This window comes from Arvicola amphibius, chromosome 10 (genome assembly GCF_903992535.2).
Source record: "Arvicola amphibius chromosome 10, mArvAmp1.2, whole genome shotgun sequence".
NCBI lineage: Eukaryota > Metazoa > Chordata > Mammalia > Rodentia > Cricetidae > Arvicola > Arvicola amphibius.
This window is the reverse complement of record NC_052056.1, coordinates 97,243,914-97,268,153: the sequence shown is the minus strand read 5'-3', so window position 1 is coordinate 97,268,153 and position 24,240 is coordinate 97,243,914. Positions and strand designations below refer to the sequence as shown.

Below are 24,240 nucleotides of genomic sequence, written 5' to 3'. Positions count from 1 at the left end.
CTGTGCAAGTTTTAGGTCAGGCACACTGGGGAGGTTAGAATCTGATCACGAGCAAAGTGAGGTTGAACTTGGACCACACTCAGGCCTTTATCTGTGGTCAGAGTATCCGAAATGTTTGAAAGGGTGTATTAGCTGTGTGTAGCTCTCAGGTAGATGGTCTGGTGTCGCTCATAGCCACAGACACATAAAAAGCTCTCTGTAGCATCTTAAGAACCCTTGGAGCAAGTCTCTCAACCCAGGGAACTTCTGGTATAAAAGGGCATGAGGTCTAGACTCTTGGGGTGATTCTGAGCTCTCAGAACTGCAGGAGACTAGCTGAGATGAGTGGGGAGTTTGCTGGATGGACAGGGAAACCCTTAGATCCCCATAGGGCCCTTCCTAAGTCAGGAAGTCTAAAGGCCAGTTGGTGCTGGCCAGGAACTCCCATGTACCCACCCTGGACCCAAAGGCATGTCACCGGTCAGTCAGTTTGGGTCTTAGCCCCATGCTCTGTGTGTGTGTGTTTGTGTGTACATGCACATGCACACACACACACACACACACACACACACACGTATGTCACTGACTTAGTCATCCTCTCTGGGCACCAACATCAACCCTCAGAGGGTTGGCACTTGACCCTTTCTGTCTCCTTGCCAGCCAAAGACACAAAGCCAGGTGGCTTTGAAAGGTTAGTGGCATTCCACAAGAACCAAAGGTCTTCTCACTGATGCAATTTGACCGTAACGATGTGGAACTGTTAGCCTGTCAATGCCCAGTGTCCTGTCTGAAGTAATCCTTCCCCCACCCCCATATCCACCCCAGGCCAGACAGATGGGAACACAGCCGGAAGGCTTACCTCTCAGGATAGATCTTTCAACAGTTACGCTATTTTCTTTTCCAGGTGTGCAAATGAGGACCTGGGGCTCACCCCCATCTGTGGGCACCATTGAACAGTCTAGTTCGACACCATTGAGTTCTGGATGCTCCCACAATGGAGCCACACACACCTTCCACTCTAGACCCTTCTTTAAGACACAGAGCTGAAGTTGCTGGGCCCTTCGAGTCCTCAGCCCCACTGTCAAGTGAGGCTACCATCCTACACACTGGTGAGGGATGAGATTTATATACAAGGTGTGTACAAGGCTTGCTGCAGACTAGGGTGGGCTTCAGGTAGCAGGCAGTGGCCAGCTACTTCTGATAGTTCCCTGAACAAGACTTGATCAATAATCGCATCCCCTTCTCAACCTTACAGAAGTCAATGTGCGAAGCTGAGTGGGTGTGTAGGTGTGTGTGTGGACAGTGTGACACTATGGACACACACCTTGCAGGTTGATGACTGAAAATAGCACTGGCCTCACACGTGTGTGCGCTTCAAAAGAGGACAATCCTGTGCTGGGTGTTGTTTCTTAGGAGCTGTCCATCTGGCTTTTTTTTTAAAACCAGGTCTCTTTCCCATTGGCCTAGACAAGTTAAGCCAGGCTGGCTGGCCAGGGCACCCCAGGAATCTGCCTGTCTCAGCCTTCCTACGCTGAGGTTACAAATGTGCACTTGACATCCTGCATTGATATCCATATGTCCTGCATTTTACTTTGGTGTGGGGAACCAAGCAAGGCACCCCTGCTTGCACAGCAAGCCCTTTAGTGACTGAGCTATGTCCCCAGGGCCCCTATTCTGACAGACTGATAAACTTGCAGCATGGATATCCACTGGACACTTGGCGTGGGTCTCAGTGATCACTGAGGACAGGCCTCATGGAGTTGCAGTGGGACCAGGAAGGGTTGAGTTAGGCCATGGCTTCTGAGGGTCTATGCAGGGTTGCAATGACCACCCATGACAGGCATGCATATGCTGGCACGTGCATGCTGTCACCTACACACACAGGAGCTCCTTGTGTATTAACACCGTGCACACGTGTGTGACAGACACATGGATATCCGGCAGTGCAGGCTGTTGGGGGACTTGGGAAAGAAGGGGTTCAAACAAGCTCTGATGCCTTCCAGGTCTGGCTGTGAAGGGGAGCCTTGAAAAGGCAGCCTGATTACCCCCACCCATCTGAAGAACCTTAAAGAAGGGGGGATATTGGCAATGGGGGATGGGACAGACACATCAGCAACTTTCCTCCTGGGGTGCATGATTCATGTCGTTAAAATATAGCCTCTGCGGTGCTGAGGACGTGTCTCAGTTGGGAGAGTGTTTGTCCCGGGTTCTGTTCTAGTTCCACATAAACCAGGCACGATGGTGCACACCTATAACCTAGTACTTGGGAAGTAGAAGCTGAAGGAACAGAAGTTCAAGGTCATCGTGGGGTACTTGAGTTCCTGACTTAAGTTTAAAAAAAAAGGAAAGCAAACCACCAAACCTGTATGGCCACTTCTGCTGACATAAGCTCTCTTCCCTGCCACCTCCTGAGTGTCCCAGGAGGACAGCCAAGACCCCCACAGCTGGCCTTTGCCTGTGGGGTGCCCTCTTTCCCTTCTGGGAAGCTTGACTTGGCTGTCTCCTCTGCATGGCCTATCCCGAGGGGGCAGAAGCAGAGTGGGGGCTCCCTCCCCAGAGCACTTGGCAGGGTGACACTGGAGGGCATTGTTAGCCAGGCTCCGGGAGAAGCACAGGGATGACGGTGTTCCCTCCTCAGGACCCTGAGTACAGCCAAAGGCTTGCCTCGGAACTGCTGCGTGAGAACAAAGAACAAGAGGGCACTGATCATCACCGTGTGGTCACCTCCACGCACTGACCTGGGGACCACCAGACAGCGGACCAGCCTTCCTGTCCACAATCTAAGCCTCTCCCCGCTCCGGCTCACCCTGCCCCACTTGCTCCTTTGAGGAGGTGACATTTCTCAGGTCCAAGTGGCCTAGAGCCCTGTGGCTTCCTGGAAGGGCCTCTGGCATGATCTGATTCCTGGTTCCGCAACCCCCCGGTTCAGAAACTCACCTTCTCCCCTCCCCGGAAGCTGGCTGATGTCCCAGACCCCCAGCAACCAACCCTCCATATACTTCAAACCCACAGGTGTCCCCGGCTCCTGGGTACCTTCTTTCCTGGAATAACCCAAGGGTTCATAGAAATGACAAGTGTGTTCCATGCAGGGGAGTGCCTCTCTTGTTCTAAATACCTCCCGGGCACTCTACGTCCATTCTGACCTGGGACTCCTGGCATTCTGTTCTCTCTTCAAATGCTGCCCTGTGGAACCTTGCCCCCGAGGAGGGGCAGGAACGGTGCTTGCCCCTCAGGCTTCGGTTTCCCTTTCTGTACAATATCAGAGAGTACAAGAAGAGCCCAGAGTGGTCTACAGGTAGAGGTGAGGTAAAGGGAGGAAGGGTCCTCAGATGTCTGCCAAATGACCCAAGCCAGGCTGCTTTCCCCAGGCCACCAGCCATCCGCTGTCTGTCAGTGCACTCCACTGGAGGGCCAAGTCCAGGGTCCATGTGGGCTGCTGGTCACTCTGGATCTCGCAGAGCAGTCTGGTGACATGACTATGGCTATGGATGGCGTCCACACTTAGGAATCAGCTTCTCTTAAAGCTCCGTTCTGAGGCTACCAGCTGCCCTTGAGTATGGGTGTGGAGGAGTCTGTGGCAAACGAGGGGCCCCATACACCTCTTCTGACCTGCGGGGCCAGAGTCCTAGTGTTGGGCCCAGGAAGCTGCATTTTAGCAAGTTTCTATGATTTCATGCAACCAAAGTCAGGGCAACTGCCAAGGGCATCCCACAGAGGGTCTGGCTCCTGTAGGCTGGTCCCCTTATCATCCATAATTAACACTGATTTGCCTGTACCCAGCTTTCCCAAAGATGCCCGTAATCCCCCAACAGCAGAGTCTACCATAAGCTCCTGGTGGACAAGGTTCTATGGGATCAGGGCTATATTCAGGGTTGGAGACACTGCTATCCCCAACTCTCTACCAGAGTCTAAGGGCCACTGGTTCACTGGCATTTTGGAGCCACTATACCAGGCAGAAGAAGACCCAAGACTTTAGATACTTCATGCAAGTTACATGAAGGGCCTGATAAGCAAACACACGAGGGGACCAAAGTGGGCCAGGACACAGAACCTGTCCTCTTGCCCTCCGAATTCTCCAAGAGACAACTCTGGGGCTGCCACACAACAGATTGACTCCAGTTGCCCCAACAACAGGTCCCTCAGACACAGAGACCCTGCCTCGGTTCTGCAGTGTTGTCCTGGAGGCTGGTGGCGGTTCTGTTATTACTATTTTTTTTCTTTTTTTCCTTTTTTGGTTTTTCGAGACAGGGTTTCTCTGCAGCTTTTTTAGAGCCTGTCCTGGAACTAGCTCTTGTAGACCAGGCTGGCCTCGAACTCACAGAGATCCGCCTGCCTCTGCCTCCCGAGTGCTGGGATTAAAGGCGTGCGCCACCACCGCCCGGCTCTGTTATTACTATTTGGAGTGGCCCACGTCTCTTATTCCAGCACTGGGGAAGCTGAGGTGGGGGCGGGGGGATGAGTCACATATTCAAAGCTTATTGTCTGTAGAGTGAGTTCAAAATCAGCCTAGGCAACTTAAGAAAAAACCAAATACAATCCTGTCGTCATGGTAACTTATGCCAGCCACCATGTGCTCTGCTGACCTGAAACACAGCAAACAGACCCTGGCCTGTGGGAAGCAAGTACACTGGGATCTGCTATGATAAGGTTATACTTTGCCCTAGAAGCCTCTAGACTTTACTCCTCTCTGTTATCCGAGGCCAGCTATAGCCTGGAACCTCCAGAGGCTTCTGGAACCCACCACAGATACCATGCAGGCTCTGGCCTCTTCCACATCATGCTATTCCTGGTAACTGTTTCCCACCCTTCTGAGGCTGTGACCAAGGCCAGTTCTAGCCTGGAACCTCCAGAGGCTTCTGGAACCCACCACAGATACCATGCAGGTTCTGGCCTCTTCCACATCATGCTGTTCCTGGTAACTGTTTCCCACCCTTCTGAGGCTGTGACCTTCAAAGCGGTGGCTGGTCTGAGCCTCAGAGCAGCACTACCTCGGGTTCTGGAGGTCAGCAGGACAGTTTCCTGGGACATGTAGGCTCAGAAGAGGCAAGAATGGGAGGAGCTGGGCCTTTGGGAAGATGCTGACAAGATGGATCTCTGTGGGGCTACTGTGCCAGTTTGCACCAAGATCAAGGTGGCAACTAAGGACCTTCCTTGGGGGACAATTGAAAAGTGTCCAGAACACCACCATTTGCCTGGCACCTAGCAGAATTCCCAGTGGGCAGCCAGGCTTCAGAGCCAAAGGCTGCCAGGGACAAGGCCCAGGCCACTGAACAGTGACATGCAGAGACATCTCTGGAGCTGCTACAGTCAGTGTTGCTATGAGACCTGGATGCCCCTCAGAGACCTGCTGCCTAGCACCCCTGGCCACTCTCAACTCTGACTGGCAGACCCTGGCTGCCTTTGCTCAGCAGAGACAGAAGATCTGCCTCTGGCCAACTTCAGGGTGGTGCTTTGGAAAAGTACTAGACCCACTATTCCTCTGAGCAGAGGACACATTTGGTGAACCCAGTTGCACCAGTCCCAAGAGCACTCAAGTATGGCAGGCAGGTGCAAGGGTCGGCCTTTCCTTCCAGGAGGCGAAGATGTTATCACACACTCCGTTGGCTAGGTACCCAGAACAAGGAACTGCCTGGACCAAGGGAGGGATAGGGCTATGCGGATGTGTGTTTACTGGAACAGGAGGGGTCTCTGAGTAAGCTGCTAACCCAGGACCTAGGCTGGCCACCAATAGCTCCCTGTAGGTTAGGCCCAGCCAGATGGCCTCACCGTGGCTGGGCAAGCTGCCACCAGCCGGAGCAACATAGCCATCTCAGCAAGTGGGAAATATGCTTGCCTGACAGGCTTAGCATGGGCAGCCTGATTACTTTCTGAGGGTGGGAGTAGGGGGGATAAGCAAGGTTTTAAGTTCACAGGAAAAAGTGTAAATAAATTAGTAGCCAGCCAGATATGGTGGTGCACCCTGTAACCTGGTACTTAGGAGGCAGAGGGAAAGAGTGCTCATAAGTTCCCAGCCTACGAAGGGAGAGTTCAGGTCAGGTGGGGCTACAGAGTAAGAAAAATCTAGTCCCCCTCGAAGAGTTACCTGATGTATATATGAAATAATTCTCTACTAGAAGTCATCTTGGGAGGGACTTTGTGCGTGGTTATCACAGCCCACACATGTGTCCTCAGGACTGTGGATGACAGTATAGCAGAGTGTCACACCCTCCCTTTATAGAAAGGGCTGGAGTTGGGGGACTGTGTGCTTAGGAGCACGGATGTTCGCAGCTTGTGCTGAGGTCTTGTGACACTGTCCTCATTTCAACCTTCCCAGAAACTCTGAGATGTGAGTGGACCATAAAACATTTTCCTAGTGGACTGCAGTGGGCACTGGCAGTATGCCTGAGAGGGCTTCAAGACAAGGTCCATAGTCTCTGTGCCCTAGCAGCATGGTCAGGTGCCACAGCCTCACAGTGGTAAGGGAGCTGGGCTGTCCTGTCCCTTCCATGTCCTCCTATGGGCTCTGGACCAACAGGCCAGAGTAGGAAGGGCCTGTAGGAGACTCTTGAAGACTTGCCTTTCTGTCTATGAGGTCACTCATTCAAGTGCACACAAGGTACACACTATGTGGGATACCAGCGAGGTGTTGGAGGCGATACAGGGCATTGGGACAGCCCCTCCCCTCAGCAGACTAGAGCCAGCCCCACCTGTAGCCAAGACCTAGACCCAAGGACTAGGTGGCCAGCGGGCACACTTCCCCTAACAAGGATCTGTTAATCATGGGGATGGTCCATATCTTGGCCTCCAAGATCAAAATCAGCTCCAGATTGCTACACCTGGCCTTCATCCTGAGGCATCAGCTGCAGGAAGTTGCAGAGCTGGCTTTTGAAGCCACCAGATGGGGCTGGAGAGGAGGGTCATGAGCCAGGCTCCGTGGTGGTGGCTTCAAGCAGGGTACTCTGCACTATAATCACCTTGGGAAAGGAGAGAGGGAACCTAGGAAGCCCCAAGCCAAGTGCCTGAACAGGCCTTCTACCACAGGGATGCTTAAGCAGCATCACACAGCTCCAACTGGTTCCCAAAGGCCACGAGAAAGACAGGCACCAAGGGGCCTACAACATTCTACATCCTCTTTCTCTTGTCCCCGGGGCTGAAAACACCTAAGACTCCTTTAGAACAACTTCTCAGAGCTCTAACGGAAACACAGTCAAGCGTTGAATAACGATCCCGCCGTGATGTCCACATCGGAATCTCCCAGGATCTGAGCACACAGCTCCTCCCAGGGGAGGAGGAACTCAGCACACACTACTTGGGAACTTGGCATCATTTTCCTCGTGGTATAGCTAAGGAAACCAAGGCAGAGTTAGGAAATAACCTGCCCCAGGCTCCGAAGATGTGAAGCCAAATTTTGTAGCAGAACAGGCTGACACCCCAAGTCCTGGCACTGAGCCACAAAGTTGTACTGGTTACAGCTCAGATCTGGGCCTGGGGCTGACTGCCCACACCCTTTCTGGGGCCATCAGAGGCAGCACTGATGCCTGGCTAGCAGTCAGAGAGCCAGCTGGGACCAGCCTGCTCCCGCCTGGCTACAGTGCCAGCAAGCTTCTGTGAACCTCTCCAGTCACTCACGATATTTGTGGCAATCAGCTTGCTGGCAAGAGCTGTGAATACCCTCAGAGAACCTTCTAGGTGTTGGGGTCTGTCCTCGGAGCACCAAGTGTGCTGCCTTATTTGCTTTTTACAGGTCTGTAAGCAGTGTTGTCAGAAGCCCACTCCATGGATGGAACTCAAAGAAGACACCAGAAGATGGAACTCAGAGATCTGGAACTCAGGGAAGGTGCCAGAGGACACCAGCTGGGAGGCTGGTGAGCCTAAGAGAGGCTGTCTGCACAGACACTGACCTCCATCCACCCGAGGCATCCATGTGAGCCTGACCATCTAGATCAGTGGTCCTCAACCTGTGGGTTGCAACCCCTTGGGGGTCGAATGACCCTTTCACGGAGGTCACCTTAGACCATCGGAAAACACAGATACTTACATTACAACCCACAGTAGTAGGAAAATTGCAGTTTTGAAGCACCCACGAAATAATTTTATGGCTGGGGGTCACCATAATATGAGGGTCACATTATTAGGAAGGCTGTGGACTTAAACTAAAAGGACTGTATCCTGTCTGAGTGATGGAGGATCAAGTCCAGGATCAAGGCTGGGCAGGGCAGCTCCCTCCAGAGGTGTCAGACATCCCTTGGCTCAAGGCTTCATCACTCCATCCCCGCCGCTGTCTTTACAGGGTTTCTCTTCTGTGGTTCTGCACCTCATCTTCCCTTTCAGCTCCCATGCACAAAAACGTGTAATTCTAAGAGGAGCGCTATAAAATCCAGGCACTCACCCCATCCCCAAACTCCTACTTAATGCACCTCTTCAAAGTCTCTACTGCAGAATAAGGGCACGGGGCTGCGGTTGGCTGGCTAGATGCATTAGTAGAGAAAAGTGCTTACCTTCAGGGTACAGGGACCTGAGTTCAATTCCCTCACAACCCATGTGAAAATAATTCTAGGTTAATTGGTTAGTCCCAGGTCAGTGAAGAAATTCTATTTCAAAAGACGAGGATGGCTCCTGGGGTCGAGACACACACACACACACACACACACACACACAAAACACATACACACACACACACACAACACATACACACACACACACACACACACACACGAATAAAAAGATAAGAGGGCATTTACAGGTTCCAGGGATTAGAAGCTGATGTCTTGGGGCATTCCCTATCCCATGGCTGATGTCAAGGACACAAAACCTCAAGGAAGACAAGACTCCCCCTTTCCTGCTAAGTGCACAGTGGGTCCCTGACTCACCAAATGAAGGCGTGGAGGCAGAAACCAGCCCTTCTGCCTCCAGTAATCTTTCCGTCACTCACACAGCAGAAAACAGCCCCCCTTGTCATTAGGGAGATATATTAAGCTATTTAATACCAGGCTTTCTGCAAGTGAATGTTCTGGAAGGTGAGGGGGCTTCTCCCTGGCAGAAGATCAGGGTGACCTTCAGTCCTGGAGTGTTCAGAGATGCTTCATGCTAAATGTGGCCTTTCCTATTTCAGACCCGTGGGTGCCATTGTCTTGTTTAAAGCCTCAGGCACCATTGTGTTTACACATTACTCTCTCTCTCTCTCTCTCTCTCTCTCTCTCTCTCTCTCTCTCTCTCTCTCTCTCTCTCTCTCTCGACCTATGGGCCATGTCTAAGCTGGAGAGAACCACGTCTGCAGACAGGAGTGGGACCCATGGGCCCTGCTCTTTCCTGGTCTTTCTACTGGCTGTGGGTGAGAGCCAGCGGCAGGGAGCCCCAGAGGACTGGGTGGGTGGGTGGGTGGGTGGTGGCAGCGATGTGTCACAGCTATTTGTACACTGGCAGGAACATGTACCAAGTGTCCCCAGAAAAGCAAAGCCCTCACAGTAAGGGGAGATGTGACTCTGTGTGCTTCACCTTTGAAACGAACCAGTTCCCTGTGTGTCTGGAGGGGAAGAGGTCTCTTTGGTAGGATAATTGCTGCTGGCTGCCTCTGGAGGGTTCTTGAAGGTCATGGGAAGCCTGCCTATGTGCCTGTATTGCTTCTTGTCCAGATGACTTGAGTACCCTAAGGCCTCTCAATCTCCAGTGAAGCTCCAAGGCCGAGAGAGGGGAGCTTTTCCAGGTGTGGTACCTTCAAACAGGGGCTTGGCCAGCATGGTTGGCTTTATAAACACATGGAGGCCATCACATGCCAGGTGAACATGTGAACTGTTCTAATGCAGAGTGGTGGCCATTTACGAGGTTATCACTGCCAAGGAAAACAGAGAAGTTGGGAACAGAAAAGCTGACAACCCAAAGAAGCTGCTCAAGCAATGGCCAGATGGTGTCTTTGCTTCTCCCTGGGGTGACATTACACCACAGCTCTGTAAGGACAGCAGCCCTCATATGACACCTATTGCCCTCCCTCATCTACAGGTTTGCACCTAAGCCAGACTCCATGCTCCAATGAGTCATGCCTGTCTTGAGCCAGTCTCCTAAACAGCTTAGGGGTGTCTAAATCAGCAGTGGGATTATCACTGAGCTTATAGTGCTCAAAATTATCACAATGCAGGCTCCCAATGACTCTGCAAACTGGAAGATTCCTGTGTCTCTATGGAGAATCTGTTCTCCAGAGCCCGGAGACCCATAGGTACCATGACACCCCTGTCCTGCTTCTTTGTGTTGACTGTTCTATTGTGGGGCTAGGAATTACACCCAGGGCTTCATACATGCTAGGCAGGGCTCTACCACTAGAACACAACCCAGCCACTCCCTGGGGGATTTGAGGCAGGGGCTCTACCACTGAGCCACACCCCAGCCCCTCACTGGGGGATTCTAGGCAGTGGCTCTACCACTGAGCCACACCTCAGCCCATCACTGGGGATTCTAGGCAGGGGCTCTACCACTGAGCCACACCCCAGCCCCTCACTGGGGGATTCTAGGCAGGTGCTCTACCACTGAGCCACACCCCAGCCCCTCACTGGGGGATTCTAGGCAGGGGCTCTACCACTGAGCCACACCCCAGCCCCTCACTGGGGGATTCTAGTCAGGTGCTCTCCACCGAGCCACACCCCAGCCCCTCACTGGGGGATTCTAGGCAGGTGCTCTACCACTGAGTCACACCCTTAGTCTTCTTTTCACTTTAAAATTTTAAGGTCAGGTCTCACGAAGTTGTCCAGGTTGGCCTTGAACTCACAATCCTCCTATCTAAGTCCCTCAAGTAGTTCAGATGACAGGCCTGTGCCACTCGGCCTGGGTGATTTATTTGTTTGTTTGGGAACCTTCCTTGTTTTGGGGTTCACAAGGAACACAAAGGGCAGAAGGTCTCCCTCCCACTCCTCTGTTGCCTGGTGACTCTCTTCTCCTCTGGCTCTGACAGTCTGCTTGTCCAGCCAGAGCTTCACAACCAAATGGGGGGAAAGGCTGGTATTCAGATAATCAGGACCCTTCAAATTCCCTGCACAGCCAGCTCTCCACAGTGGGGTATAGGAGGTAAAAACTGCTGGCCTCTTTGATGGCTGAGAAAGAGCTTGAGCTTCAATGAAAATCAATAATGACTCAAAGGTTTGTGACCTGGAAAAATTTGAAGCCACGCAAAGATGACCGTCAAGGGGCAGACAAGGTGGGAAAAACACAGGGAGAGCTGAAGAGGTAACTCAACAGGTAAAGTGTTGCTGCACAAGTCCAAGGACCTGAGTTCAAATCCCCAGCACCCAAGTAAAAAAAAAAATCCAGTATGGTTACATGCATCTGTAATCCTAGCACTAGGGAGGTGAAGACAGAAGGATGCTTGGGGCTCAGTGACTGCCAGCCTAGCAGGATGGCAAGATCCAGACTTGGTGAGAGACCCCATCTCCAAAAATATTGTGGACAGTGATAGAGAATTGACCTCTGGCCTCTACATACATGAGCACTCATGCACAAATGTGCGCATACACACAAACATTCTCTCAAAACAATAGAATCAGGGTTGGGGTCAGGCTTACTGGTTGGTTGGGGAAAGGTTTGCTGTGCAAGTGTAAGGACCCAAATTCAAATTCCCTGCATGCATGGAAATACGAACAGGGCATGGTGACCCACTGTGATCCCAACCTCAGGAGACTGAGGTAGAGAATGCCAGCTGTAAGCTGCCATTCTACACTACCAAATCTTCAAACTCTGGGTTCAACTGCCTCAGTATATGAGGTAGAGATCTATACCTACCTCTGGCCTCCATTTTATGTGCACATGTGTGTGTACGGGGACCTGCATACACCTTTGTGAATATGCACACACACGCGCTTGCATACCCCAAATAAACAGAATAAAATAAAATGGTATAGAGCAGACTTGTCTGACGTAAGAGGTCTCTCACTCATAATTTTGAAACTGCAACTCAGCTTGGAGGGGAGCAAAGCAGAATGAAATGGTGCTCTCCCAGCTCCTGGAACACAGACCCCTCTCCTGTGTACCTCTGTCGATTTATTTAAAGGTGATGTAAAAATCCCGAGATGCCAGTAACGATGAAGCTGGGGATTAAATATTTAGCACAAGTTGCTGTCATCATCTTGTTTTCCCTCCACGGAGCCCTGGATGCTTAGAAAATATCAATATGGGAAACAAGCCGAGCCCAGAGCCAGGAGCTCACTCCTCAGACCGTTCTCTGGCTTAAGGAAGGTCTTAAATCTAGAATTTCCTTTGGGGGCTGTTAAACACAACATAGCAAAACAGAAGCCCCCAAACGAACACATCTAATCAGACTGCTTTGGAACAGAAACCCCCCTGACTTTTATTTTCTTCCCCTGGAACAGAACGAGGAAAATGAAGATGGTATTTGCTACCCTCCTTTTAATCTTCTGCCCCCACCTTGACACTGTAGGCTCCCTAGCGACCGTCATAGCCACAGAAAAGAGACCCATGGCACTTTCTGTGTGGCAGTTAGGAACAACTTTGGAGGAAGTGACCTGCTGGATTTTTCAAAAGTGTGTGTGTTGGGGGGGCAGGGAGTCACTTTCCCTGGAGGCTCTGGAGAGAAGTCCCAGCATGAAAGGTACCCAGGTCCCTAGGAGGTCACCAAGGGCATAAGGGCCCATCAGGTGCAGCCTGTGGCTTTGCCCTGAGCTGGCTTCCCTGGGTTCTGTAATTCATTCTTGTCCCTGCCCGTTTCCTAGCACTGCTATGCAATTTGTTAATAATTCCTTTTTGTGGCATGAAGTAAATGGCCTGCCAGCTGTTGAGTGGGAACAGGAGTCAGATAACTGCTGAGGTCAGCCTCAGGCAACACCGTTCTGGCCATCTGGGAACCTGCGGATGCTAGGGGGGAGGGAGTTAGTGGGGCCTTAGAAGAAAGAAGACCATATCTCAGGCATTAAGATGGGGACATGGCTGGAGATGTAGCTCAGTCGATAGGGTACTTGCCTGTCACACACAAGGCCCTGGGTTCAATCCCTAGTATCAAAACCAAGCCAAGTCAACAAACCAACCAGCCAAACAAACAAACGAACAAACGAACACAAAAGCCCAGAAGAGTGACAGCACATACCGCCTTAAGACGTCAAGGCAGATCACAGGTTCAGGGCCATCCTCAGCTACATAGTGAGTTTGAAGGCAGCCTGACATGAGACTTGTCTCAAAAAATGAAAAGAAGGAAGAGTGACAGGAACAGCTGGAAGACCTGTGCCGACCAGACAGACTGTGAGTCCCAGCTACAGTGAGTCCCAGCTCTGCAGACACATCGTCAGAGAGCATTTCCTTCCTGTGCTCAGGGTCCTTGTCTGTGAATGCATGGGGACATGGTGGCTCTTGTGAGACTGGCTGAGACCTCTTCACTGAACTGGAGTCAGCATGGGTTAGTTCCCGGTCGGTCTTTTCCAGAGGCTTGAGGGGGATAGAGGTTGTAGCTGTGCCCTGCACAGTTGGACGTGGGGACCCTTAGACAGGAGAAAGGCCACAAGGTTCTGGCTGGCTGACCAAAGCCGGGATGGCAAGGGAGACTCTTTTCTAGTTGTCCCACGTGGCACTTGATTAGCCAGCTCCACCCCTGCCTTTCACAAAGATCATCTATGGGCAGATGCCTGGACCTCATTAGCTTTGCTTGTTCTGCTGACAATAGTCTTCAGCAGCTAGCAGCTGTGAGAGGCAGGCAGGCTAGGAGCTGAGCTCAGGCTTAGCTGAGGACAGGTTCCCTGTGGGGGCCACGCACAGGCCTCTGAGGCCCCGGCACCCCTGCTGTGTCCCAAATCATGGCTTCCTGAATCTATCTCTAGGCTGGCTCTGTCAGGGCTACTGCTCGCTAGTTTTTCAAATTAATACAGATCATATTCTTATGACTACAGACATAATCCCCAGATCTGGAAATGACCCAGTTGTCTACACCTGAGCCGGTGTGACACTATACAAGTCAGGAAGGTCACACGGAGTGCTCCACAGAGAGTGCTCCACCAGCTCCCTCTGCAAAGTCACTGCAAGGACAAGTCCACCCCCACCCCCCCCCCACACACAGCATCTGCCTCACAAGCCCAGGTCCCAGCTGTCACTCTGTAGTTACCACTTCGGCTCTAACCCAGATAAATGTGCACATGTTCACATACAAGTATGCACAGGCAACATGCACAAACATACATGTATCAGGAAAAATGCAATATACACCCACATGCATAAGAATACAAAATAAACACCCATACACACAAGCACACACATATAATAAACATGAGCACATACAACACATGCCCACACAGAGAAGCATATACATGCAATGTGCACATGCGTATATATACATAATATATGTATATAGCATACCCATATAAGAAAACACATATAATACGTATCCACACATATGCAAATTTACTCATACAAGAACATGTGCATGAAATATGCAAACACTTGAACATGCATGGAATACAGAAGCACACATGTGTCTATATGTACACATAGCTGTACACTCATCCAGCATGTACAAACCCATGCATGCATGTTCCCCACATGCTGTGTACCCTCACACAGCTGTCCTCATGTCTCAGTTAGCTCCACTGGGCCTCTCCCCTCTGCCTTGCTCAGACCTTAGATCTCCAAGCGCTCAGCAAATCCCAGTGGTAACCTCTTTTCCACCACCCAAGCCCTTGGGGGTGCAGAATTTTTCCCGCCAATCATTTGCTCTCTGCAACAATGCCCGGGAAATCAGACCACAGGTCTCAGTGAGAAGTTTGAGGAATCAGAGGCGAAGATGTCCAGAGGAGCTGGGCTGCTGTGAACCCTGGTTCCCTCCATCCTCACGCCACTGCCTTGGTGAGGCCCACCCCATCGCTCATGGGATCTTCTCATGACACCCCCCCCCCTTGCCCCTGCCAACTGCCCGTGTTCAGCTGAGGGACTCTCTCACCAGCAGATCATATCATAGCACAAACACAAACTGGCTTACATCCCTCTGGCTCTCAAGTCTTTGACTGGCCTCCATGACTGTTCCCATTCCTACGCCTCCCACTGTTCTCAATGCTCGTATCCTTGCTACTTCAGGGTCTCCGGTATCTAATTTCTCCTGCAGGGCCACAGAACTGCCCACCTGGTCCCAGCTCTTGGCCCTGTGTCTGCAGCTTTGCCTCTGACGCCATCCCCTGCTCTTGCTGGCTAGTGTGGCCCCGACCGTGTCAGAGAAGAGTGTCATAGCCTATGTTCCCACCCGATGCCATTCAGGCACAGTTAAAGCCTCTGTGAAGTCACTCGTTTTGTCTGTGGCCATCCTTTCCCTCCAGTCCTGTTTTTGAGGTGCTCTCCTCAGAATCTGCCTGCTCATGAGAGGCTTTGCACATACGGTGTGCAGAGCTGGTGGCGGGGTCGCCCTGCAAGTCCCTAGGCCCTCTAGTACCATGTTCTATGTTCGCCTGCCTGGTGTGCTCCACTCACAGAAGAATCTACTTCCCTCTGAAGCACCCCTTCACTCTTTGGTGTGGACTGTCTCACAGGGCAGCAAAGTGTGTCTTCCTCATGGTGCCTCAGCAGATACTCAGAGGGAAAGCCCAGTGTGCGTGTCAGGTGAGGGCTGGGGCCATATGGAACATGGAATAGGCCTTCCCCATGGACTCTGTCATCCAGCTTTAGGAAGGGCACCTTTCAGACAAATTCCTTGAGGTCAGCGTGGCGAGTCACAGAGCAGCCCAGATGATATGAAGAGGTCCAGGAGGCCCCTGGATGAATGAGTGAAGGTCTAAGGTTCTGACCTGGAATCCCCACTGAGACACACATGGAAGCCTCCGAAAGCCAGAAGTCCAGGCCACAGTACAGTCAAGGACGGGCACAGGCTGGGAGGCCAGTATGAGCCGACGGGAGATACAAAAGAGTCCTTGTCTACTTCTGGTCAGGCCTAGGCTTCTGCTGGCTCCACACCAGTGACCAGGATTGGGCAATCTGTTTGTTTTTGGGGCCTGGTCAAGGCACAGAGCAACGAAAGCATGCCTTGTTCACCAGTAGGCCAGGAGATCCTTGGAAATCTCTAACTCTGCTTGCTGGGCTTCAAACATGAGTGTCCCTGAGTCTGCCCATAGTCACCCCTGTATGAGGTTCTGGTTAGTCTGTCAGACAACACTCACTGAGGTCCCCGGCCTACCCCAGGAGCATGTTGAGGTCCCCTGTCTACCACAGGAGCACACTGAGGTCCCCTTCTCACCCCAGGAACATGCCAAGATCCTCCTGCTCACCCCAGGACCACGCTGAGGTGCTCTGCTCACCCCAGGAACATGCTGAGGTTCCCTGCTCACCCCAGGAAAACACTGAGATCCCCCACTCACCCCAGGAACATGCTACATCCCTTCCCAACTGCAGAACTTCTTTGAGGTCCCTTCCTCAATCCAGGATCACACTAAGACCTCCTGCCTGGGTGGCTCGGTGTCTGAAACTTCCTTCCCTCCCTCCCAGTATCCTTTGTCTTTCCTAGTACTGAACAGCCTTGACCACAGGATCCTGCCCTTCTCAGAGTGAATTTCTGACACCAAGGCAGAGTTCTCTGCCTGAGACATTTCTCCTGTCTCAGCTACTCCTCTTTTCCCCAGATCTATGTTGTTGTTGTTGTTATTATTATTATTTGGTTTTTTGAGACAGGGTTTCTATGTAGCTTGGAGCCTGTCCTGGAACTAGCTCTTGTAGACCAGGCTGGCCTCCCGAGTGCTGGGATTAAAGGTGTGCGCCACCACCACCCAGCCTATGTTATTATTTTATGTGTATGAATGTTTGGCTTGAATGTATTTAAATGCACCATGTCTATGCCTCACGCCCAAGGAGGTCAGAAGAGGGGATCAGAGCCCTTGGGACTGGAGTCACAGATGGTTGTGATCTGCTATGTGGGTGCTGAGTCCTGGACAAGAGCAACCAGTTCTCTTAACTGTGGAGTCACTGCTCCAACCCAGTCTCCGGAGCGCTAATTTCCTCCCTTCACTTATACACCGCGCTTTGGGCCAAACCCAAGCATTGGCACCATGAGTCTGTGACGTGGACAACGTCTCCGTCCCACCCTTCCTTCTCCACCTTCTGTGAGCTCCTCCCCAACTCCTCCTTACTGGTGACCAGGCTTCCTGTCACCAGGAAAAGAAACACACAGAGAAAAGGAGCCCCTAGTGCCACATCCATCTTCCCCCGACGGTGTCTAAAGGCAGGTGCTCTGTGCCTAGCCTGTTAGGATGAGACTCTCATTGTCTGTCTCAGCTGGGCCCCTCAAGGACCTCAGAGGTTTCTGAGCAAGTCATGCCTTTCGCCCATCTGGGTTTAGGTTGGACCAGCCTAAGCTCTAGGTCTCCTGACTGTCAGCTGCTGCCTCCCACTTCCTAACTAGGCTAGGGCGGAGCCAGGCCAAGGATATGATCCATACAGAAAGCATGGGACGCCACCCTCAATCTTCAGTCTGCTACAAGGACTGCCTAGACCCAGTCTGGGGTACGAGGTCCCCACTGTGATCTCATTGAGACAGCGAGTCACATTATAGTGTCAAAGGGACACACTGCTGGGCCCAGTGTAGACTACTGAGGTCACCAGTATACTGTAAAACACTGAAAAAAGCCCCAGAGGGACTGGACATGGTCGCATATACCTACAACTTTAGCACTCAGGAGGCTGATGCAGGAGGATCGCTGCAAGTTCAAAGCCAACCTGAGATACAGAGTAGGTTCTAGGCCAGCCTGGGCCGGAGTTGTTATGCCCCTTTAGCAGACAATGTCTGGATCCAAGCTCAGGCAGGCTTTCCTACAAGCAGTAGTGTCCCAAGGGCCTGGCACCTAAGCTTCATACCCTGGTCTGTGGCCTATTCCTTGTTTACTTTCACCTACTCAAGCCTTGTTAAAGCCTTGTTCTTCCACTATTAATTAAGGAGAGCCCATCACAAATAATATGCATATATTATCTGGGGAGGTCAAAGGATGTGTTGTGTGCTAGAGAGGGGACAGAGACACACAGCAGCCTAGCTAGCCACAGCCACCCAGCTGCCACAGCCGTACAAACCACCCAGTCACAGAACCACCCAGGCAGAGAAGCACACACAGCCATAGCCCATCCGATCGCACAGTTGCCTAGAGGTACAAAACCACCCAGTTACACCATCACGCAACCACCTATAGGCATTCAAGTGATCTACAAGTACTCAACTTGCTAGTTAGGAACCAGGTGGTCCGTAGGCTATGCTGTCACACTGGCCAGAGGCTGAGGTGCTTCCCAGGCTTGGATCAGCCTCCACCAGCCACCCCTGGCTCACTCAAGGCGGATGTTCCTGAGAGCCCCTCAGCAAGGTGCTATGTTTTTTTTTTTTTCCAGTCCCTTGGGAAATAAAAGCAAATGCAGTCAGGAATCAAATGGGCCAAGCCCAGGTGACATGTATATGGAGTCATTGTCCCCCTGCCTTGTGGAGCAACCTCCCCCCTAGACATGAGTCTTTTGGGAGGGGAGGCCTTTGGGATTGTCTATGAGGCATTAATAATTGACGTGAGAGGGTACAGGTCCCTGTGGGTGGCGTCACCATTGGCCAGGTAGAACTGGACTGTATAAAAAGGCAAGCTGAGCAAGTCAAGGTGTGAAGCCAATGAGCAGTGTTCCGCCATGGCGTCTGTGTTTAGTCCCCGACTCCAGGTTAAACCCTTTACTATCTTAGTTGTTTCTGTCAGTGTTTCATCCCTGCAACAAGGAACTGACTAGGACAGTTTCCTAAGCATCCTCCTCCATCAGACTGCCCAGCCTCTGTGGGTACCCTCTTCCTCATCCACTCTCTCTCCCCAGAGCCTCCTTCCTGTCTCCCCGACACACCCATTCCATACTGAGGCAGGAACTGTGCACCCTGACACCCCAAATACTGATCTGAGCCACGGGCTAATGTTCATGCCATAAATGTCCTCAGAGCAGGCTGCTGCCCAGCCTCACTCCGTGCTCCGTCTATGCTCGGACCCTGGACTTTCCCACTGGACCCTGCAGGAATAAGTAACCCATGTCTTCCGGCATGACATCCCTTCAGCATGTAGCCCCGAGCACTCGGTAAGCAGCCGGAGGGGAAGGAGCTAGAGCGCACTGGGGACTGCTGTGTGTAGTACCTCCTCCACCAAAGCCTGGGCTTCAGAAAGAGCAGCTGAAACCTTGTAGGCACCTGATCCCGACGGTGCCAGCCAACCTCTTGGACTGTGCACACAACTCCTCCTGTGGCCTGGACCTATCTGACCTTTACTTGACCTTCACACTCACTGTGGCCTCCCTGATGGCTGCTTCCAGCTGAGTATTCTTGCAAGGCTGTCTTTCCTTCCAGCCCTGATCCTCCCGACCCTCCTGAGGGAAGCCTGCCGGTCCATCTGCCTGCCCCACAGGTGCTCTTTCTCCCATGTATTCTGTGCATGGCTGCATAAGCAGCAACCATAGCCAGACACACACGCATTACCTCATCTCCTACTCAGCATCCAAGTGACCCACGTCCAGAGGTCACAGCCCTGTGGCTTTCCCACAAGCCTGGACCTTGAATCATGTCTGTGCCAGGCCCAACCCGGGAGCTCTGGAAGTATCAGCCGCTGCTAGATGGTCCTGTTGTATCAGGGGCAGCCTCAGGCATGCCTGGGAGGTTCTTTTCCCAGGAACAATTTGATATTTGTATTGTTGAGGCCTGCAGTTACCCCACCCTGCTGAGCTCTGCTCCTGTAAGCAGCCTCTGGAGAAGCATTGGGAGTAGGCATACCCTAGGCTTTGTGACCACATGAGAAACTGAGTCTCAGTAAAGGCCTCATGGTTTCTCTCTCCCTCCCTCCCTCCCTCCCTCCCTCCCTCCCTCCCTCCCTCCCTCCCTCCCTCCCTCCCTCCCTCCCTCTCTCTCTCTCTCTGTCACACACACACACATACACACACACACACACAATTATATTCAAGTTTAAATAGTTCACCAAAAGCACAAATAACAAAAATGAATAAATGGACACCCTATAACCTCATAGCCTATACACTACTATCTATGTGATAAGAATCATTTAACCCTTTGATAGCAGAGACAAATAGCCAGCCAAAAGGATGGCAGGAGCGGTGCCCTGGTGCATCTCCAAAGAAGACAAACAGATGATGAACAAGCTCGTGAGAAGACTCTGGTGTCCTTGGCCATCGGGGAATGCATGTCAAAGCCACTGTGAAATCCCACCTCCCACTCAGGAGGACAGTTACCATTAAAGACAGATGACAGGAGGTGCTGGCAAAGAATAGGGAAGTAGACCCCCTGGGCTGTGCAGGTGGGATGATAAAAACGGCACCGCTACCATGGAAACGAGATGGAAACACATGGAGAACGTTAAGAGCTCCAGTAGCCCTCCAAGGCTTGTGCCTAAGAGACCCAAAACATGGGCATGGCCAAGGTGGTAAAGCAATAGCCCTGCAAGCATAAAGAGTCTGGTGCCCAGAACCCCCGTGAAAATGTCAGGCTTGGTGACCTATGAGGGCAATTCCAATGCTGGGGACGTGGAGACAGGCAGATCTCTTGGGTTTCTGGCCGGCCCTCCTAGTAAGTTCTAGGTCAGCGAGAGACCCTGTCTCAAAGGAAGCTGATGGTGTTTCTGAAGATCACACCCAAGGTTGTCCTCGGGCCAATGCACATGCACCAAACTTACTATAAAATGGGGTCCTCTGAGCAAAACAAATGCCATTTTCCACTGGATCAGCGCTGTCTGCTGCAAGAGCCTGTTATGAGCAGACCTACTGATACTTCCTTGGAGAAGGAGTGCATTTGGAAGGTCATGCAACCTCAGATGAGAATCTAAATGCTCCTCCCATGCATTTTATAAATTCTGCCCTAATTGCTTGTGACAGTTGGGGTCTGTGACAGCCATTGCAGAAGGCAGTGGCTCTGAACCTTCCTAACGCCGTGACCCTTTAATTTAGCTCTTTGTGTTGTGGAGATCCCCCAACCATAGAATTATTTTCATTGCTACTTCATAACTGTAACGTGGCTGCTGTTATGATTCGCAATGTAAATTATCTGAAATGCAGGATAGGTGACCCCCAAAGGGGTTATGACCCACAGGTTGAGAACCACTGTGTATAGGATGAGGGAGGTTAACTGAAGAGGTGCCATCTGTGAAGCTATGGAAAAGTCACCATCTACGCTATTGACCTCTTACAACACACATGTACCCCCTGCAGGAACCCCTAAAATATGTCCATGCATCCAACAGTTCAAAGCAGCACTTTTCATTACAGACCATGAGAACAGTCCGCTCTCATCAGCAGACGGATGGGTAAATAGGACGTGGTCCATCCACACAATGGACTATCACTCATCAATATAAAGGAAGGGAAACATTAGCACATGCCCCAGCATGGATGAAATTAGAAAGGACGTCATCACTGTAGGCCAGACAGAAAGTGCCATGCAACACATGATCCCAGGCTGTGAAAACTCAGAATAAGCAAATCCACACAGCGAGACAGGAGATTAGTGGTTGTCGGGTCCCGGGGCAGGAGTGGGGAGAGGTAGCTAGATTTTTAAAGTTTCCTCTTAGAACTTAGAAAGCTTGTGGTGCTGGTCAATCATTCAAGTGAGTGGTTTTGGAAGGCATGGTGTGCATCTGGCGTCAGGAAAGCCACTTTTTAACTAATAAAAATAAAAAACCTTAAATACTTTAAAGCAAGAGTTCTCAAACTGTGGGCCACGATGCCAGTGGCGGGGCGGGGGGGGAGGGAGTCAAATGACCCTTTCAAAGACTATCAGAGAACACAGATATTTACATTATGATCTACAACATTAGCAAAATTACAGTTATAAAGCAGCAATGAAAATAATTTTCTGGTTGGGGTCACCACCACATGAGGAACTGGATTAAAGGGTTGGAGTGTTAGGAAGGTTGAGAACCGCTGCTTTAAAAGCAAGTCAGCCCCGCCCCCTCCTCAAGAGCTCAAGGGCTGTAGTGCTGGTTGTGTGTTCTACTCCCTCGCTCCCCCCTCCTCCTCTTTTTCCTCCTCCTCTTCCTCCAAGTCCCTCCCTTCTTCCTTCCTTTCCTTCTCTTCCTCCTCTCCCCTTACCTTTTCTCCCCCTCCTCCCACAGAGACTCATTCCAGACCAGCCTCAAAACTCAGGGCAATCCTCCTGCTTCAGCTTTCAAAGTTCTGGGCTCACAGCCCTGATCCCATGGCTGTAGGGCGTTGTGTCTTTTAGTGTCTACTAACATACATACTCCCAACACTGCATGACAGCGAGTCCTGGAGATCCTCCCGTTTCTACTTCCCCAGTGCTGGGATGACAGGCATGCCCCACTAAGCCTGACTTTTTTACGTGGCTTCTAGAGATCCAACTTAGATCCTCTTGTGCAGCGAGCACCTTACTGACTGAGCTCTCTCCCCATTCCCTATCATGGGATTTTGACTTTTTAAGGCCATTGTCAAGAACCATAACTGTGTCATTTCAAAGCCTCAGAGGAGCAAGGACAAAATGGGCAGCAGTGTCAAGTCCTGGGCCTTGCCCAAGGTCATTAGGGTCATCAGTTTCTGGCAAGATAACTGGAGTCAATGAGTCTCAGGTGCCCAGAAATTTCTGCACCTGGTCCATGGAGGAACACTAAAATGACCCAGACAGATAGTGTGGGAAGTTTACAGCAAACTGTGCCACTTGCCGGCATGGGGACCCCACCCACAACCCCCGCCCCCATGCCCATTTTGAAGAGAAAATTCAGGCTGGCCTCAGGTTCTGTCTTTGGTTAGTCTTAGACATATCCTTCCCTTTCAGAGCCTGAGTTTCCTTAACCTGTTTCCCCAGCAACACCCTGACCCGACTGGTACCTCCCACACTATTTTATCCTCCTCCAATCACAGCCCTGAAAGCCCTCTCTCCAACGCCTTGGATAAACTGGAGAGATAGGATTCCCAAGGGGCTTCCATCCAGCCCCTTATGAGACCACTCTGGGATATGATGGTGTCCACCAGGTTGGGGGCTTTTAATAGGACTCTGGACCAACACCACCCCTCAGCACCCCAGGTTCCTTGTTTGTATGTAGTTATGAACAGCCTGTCTTTAGACTCTACTGTGGGGATGAAACCAAACACCAAAGCCCTGAGTGCAGAGACCCATTCCCCTCCCTCTTCATGCGACACAGGCTACTCGAGCTCCAGGGAACGGCTGTGGTTGCAGCTGTCCACAGCTGGACATACCTTCCCTTCCAGCTACTTGCACAGCGCCAGGACACAAGCCAGAATCCAGAACCGCCCCCATCTCCACTAAGGAGGCCATCTGGATCCCCAGGGTTCGCTGTCCTGAAACTCTGGGCCACGGGGAGCCTCTCTGGACAGCTCTGGACTCTGCTAGGCTTAAAGACACACTTCTCAGACAGGAAGCACAAGCCTGCCTCACGGAGCCCATGCCCTCAGAATGTGACTGAAAAGGAGATGTCATTTTCATTTATTGTCCCCAGATCTTGGCCAGCAGCAGGCTGTCCTGATCCATTTGTCACCTGGCTTGGCCCTGGTCTTATACAGGCAGGTTCGCATGGCACTGTCCTTGTGAAAACCAGAGACCTTAAAATAACGCGAGAATGTGGCTTGATTGGTAGAGCGCTTGCTTAGCGTGCACAACACTCTGGGTTCCTTCCATCCTCAGCACTGCATATACGGGGTGTGGTGGCACATGCCTGTAATCCCAGAGCTATGGATGTGGAGAAGGAGGATCAGAAGTTCAGGATTATCCTCAGCTACAGAGAACATCTGAGGCCAGGTTAGGCTCATAAAACTATTTACCCAAGGAAAGAGAGCAAGAACAGGAAGAGGGGAGGAGGGAGGAAGGAGGAAGGGAGAACTTGGGGAGGGACAAGTCTCCTTCATGTGACATATGGAGGTACATATCTGTAATGTCAGCACCCTGCGAGGTCTGAGGCAGGAGCATTGCTGACTTGGAGGCCAGTCTGGGATACAGTGAGATTCTGTTTCCACTAAAGCCCCCTTAAGAAGCCACAGGAAGCCATGTCCTTCTCCTTGGCATCTGGCCCTCTGGGACATCCTGGGATGACCACACAGGCTACAGGCTATAGGCTATTTGGAGACCCTCTGCTTGTTCCTACAGGGAAGGGACATCCAATGCTTGATTGCATACACTATTCCAGCCCACGACTCTTCTCCCTGCACAGGACAGATGCTTGCACCACAGAAAACACCACTTTCTTGCATGAAGAGGAGAAAAAACTCTGCGCTCAGTCACGTGGTCACGTGGCACCCGTGGCCATGCCACCTCACAGGCAGCGGCAGAGGGCTCACTGTTTCCTGGCTTAAACC

The 24,240-nt window shown here is 51.6% G+C and overlaps 1 protein-coding gene across 1 annotated transcript in view; it reads right to left on the bottom strand.

The window, feature by feature from the left end:
* Positions 1 to 24,240, bottom strand: part of Fam20c (FAM20C golgi associated secretory pathway kinase) — a 54,492-nt gene that overhangs the window by 17,287 nt on the left and 12,965 nt on the right. The window lies entirely within an intron of this gene.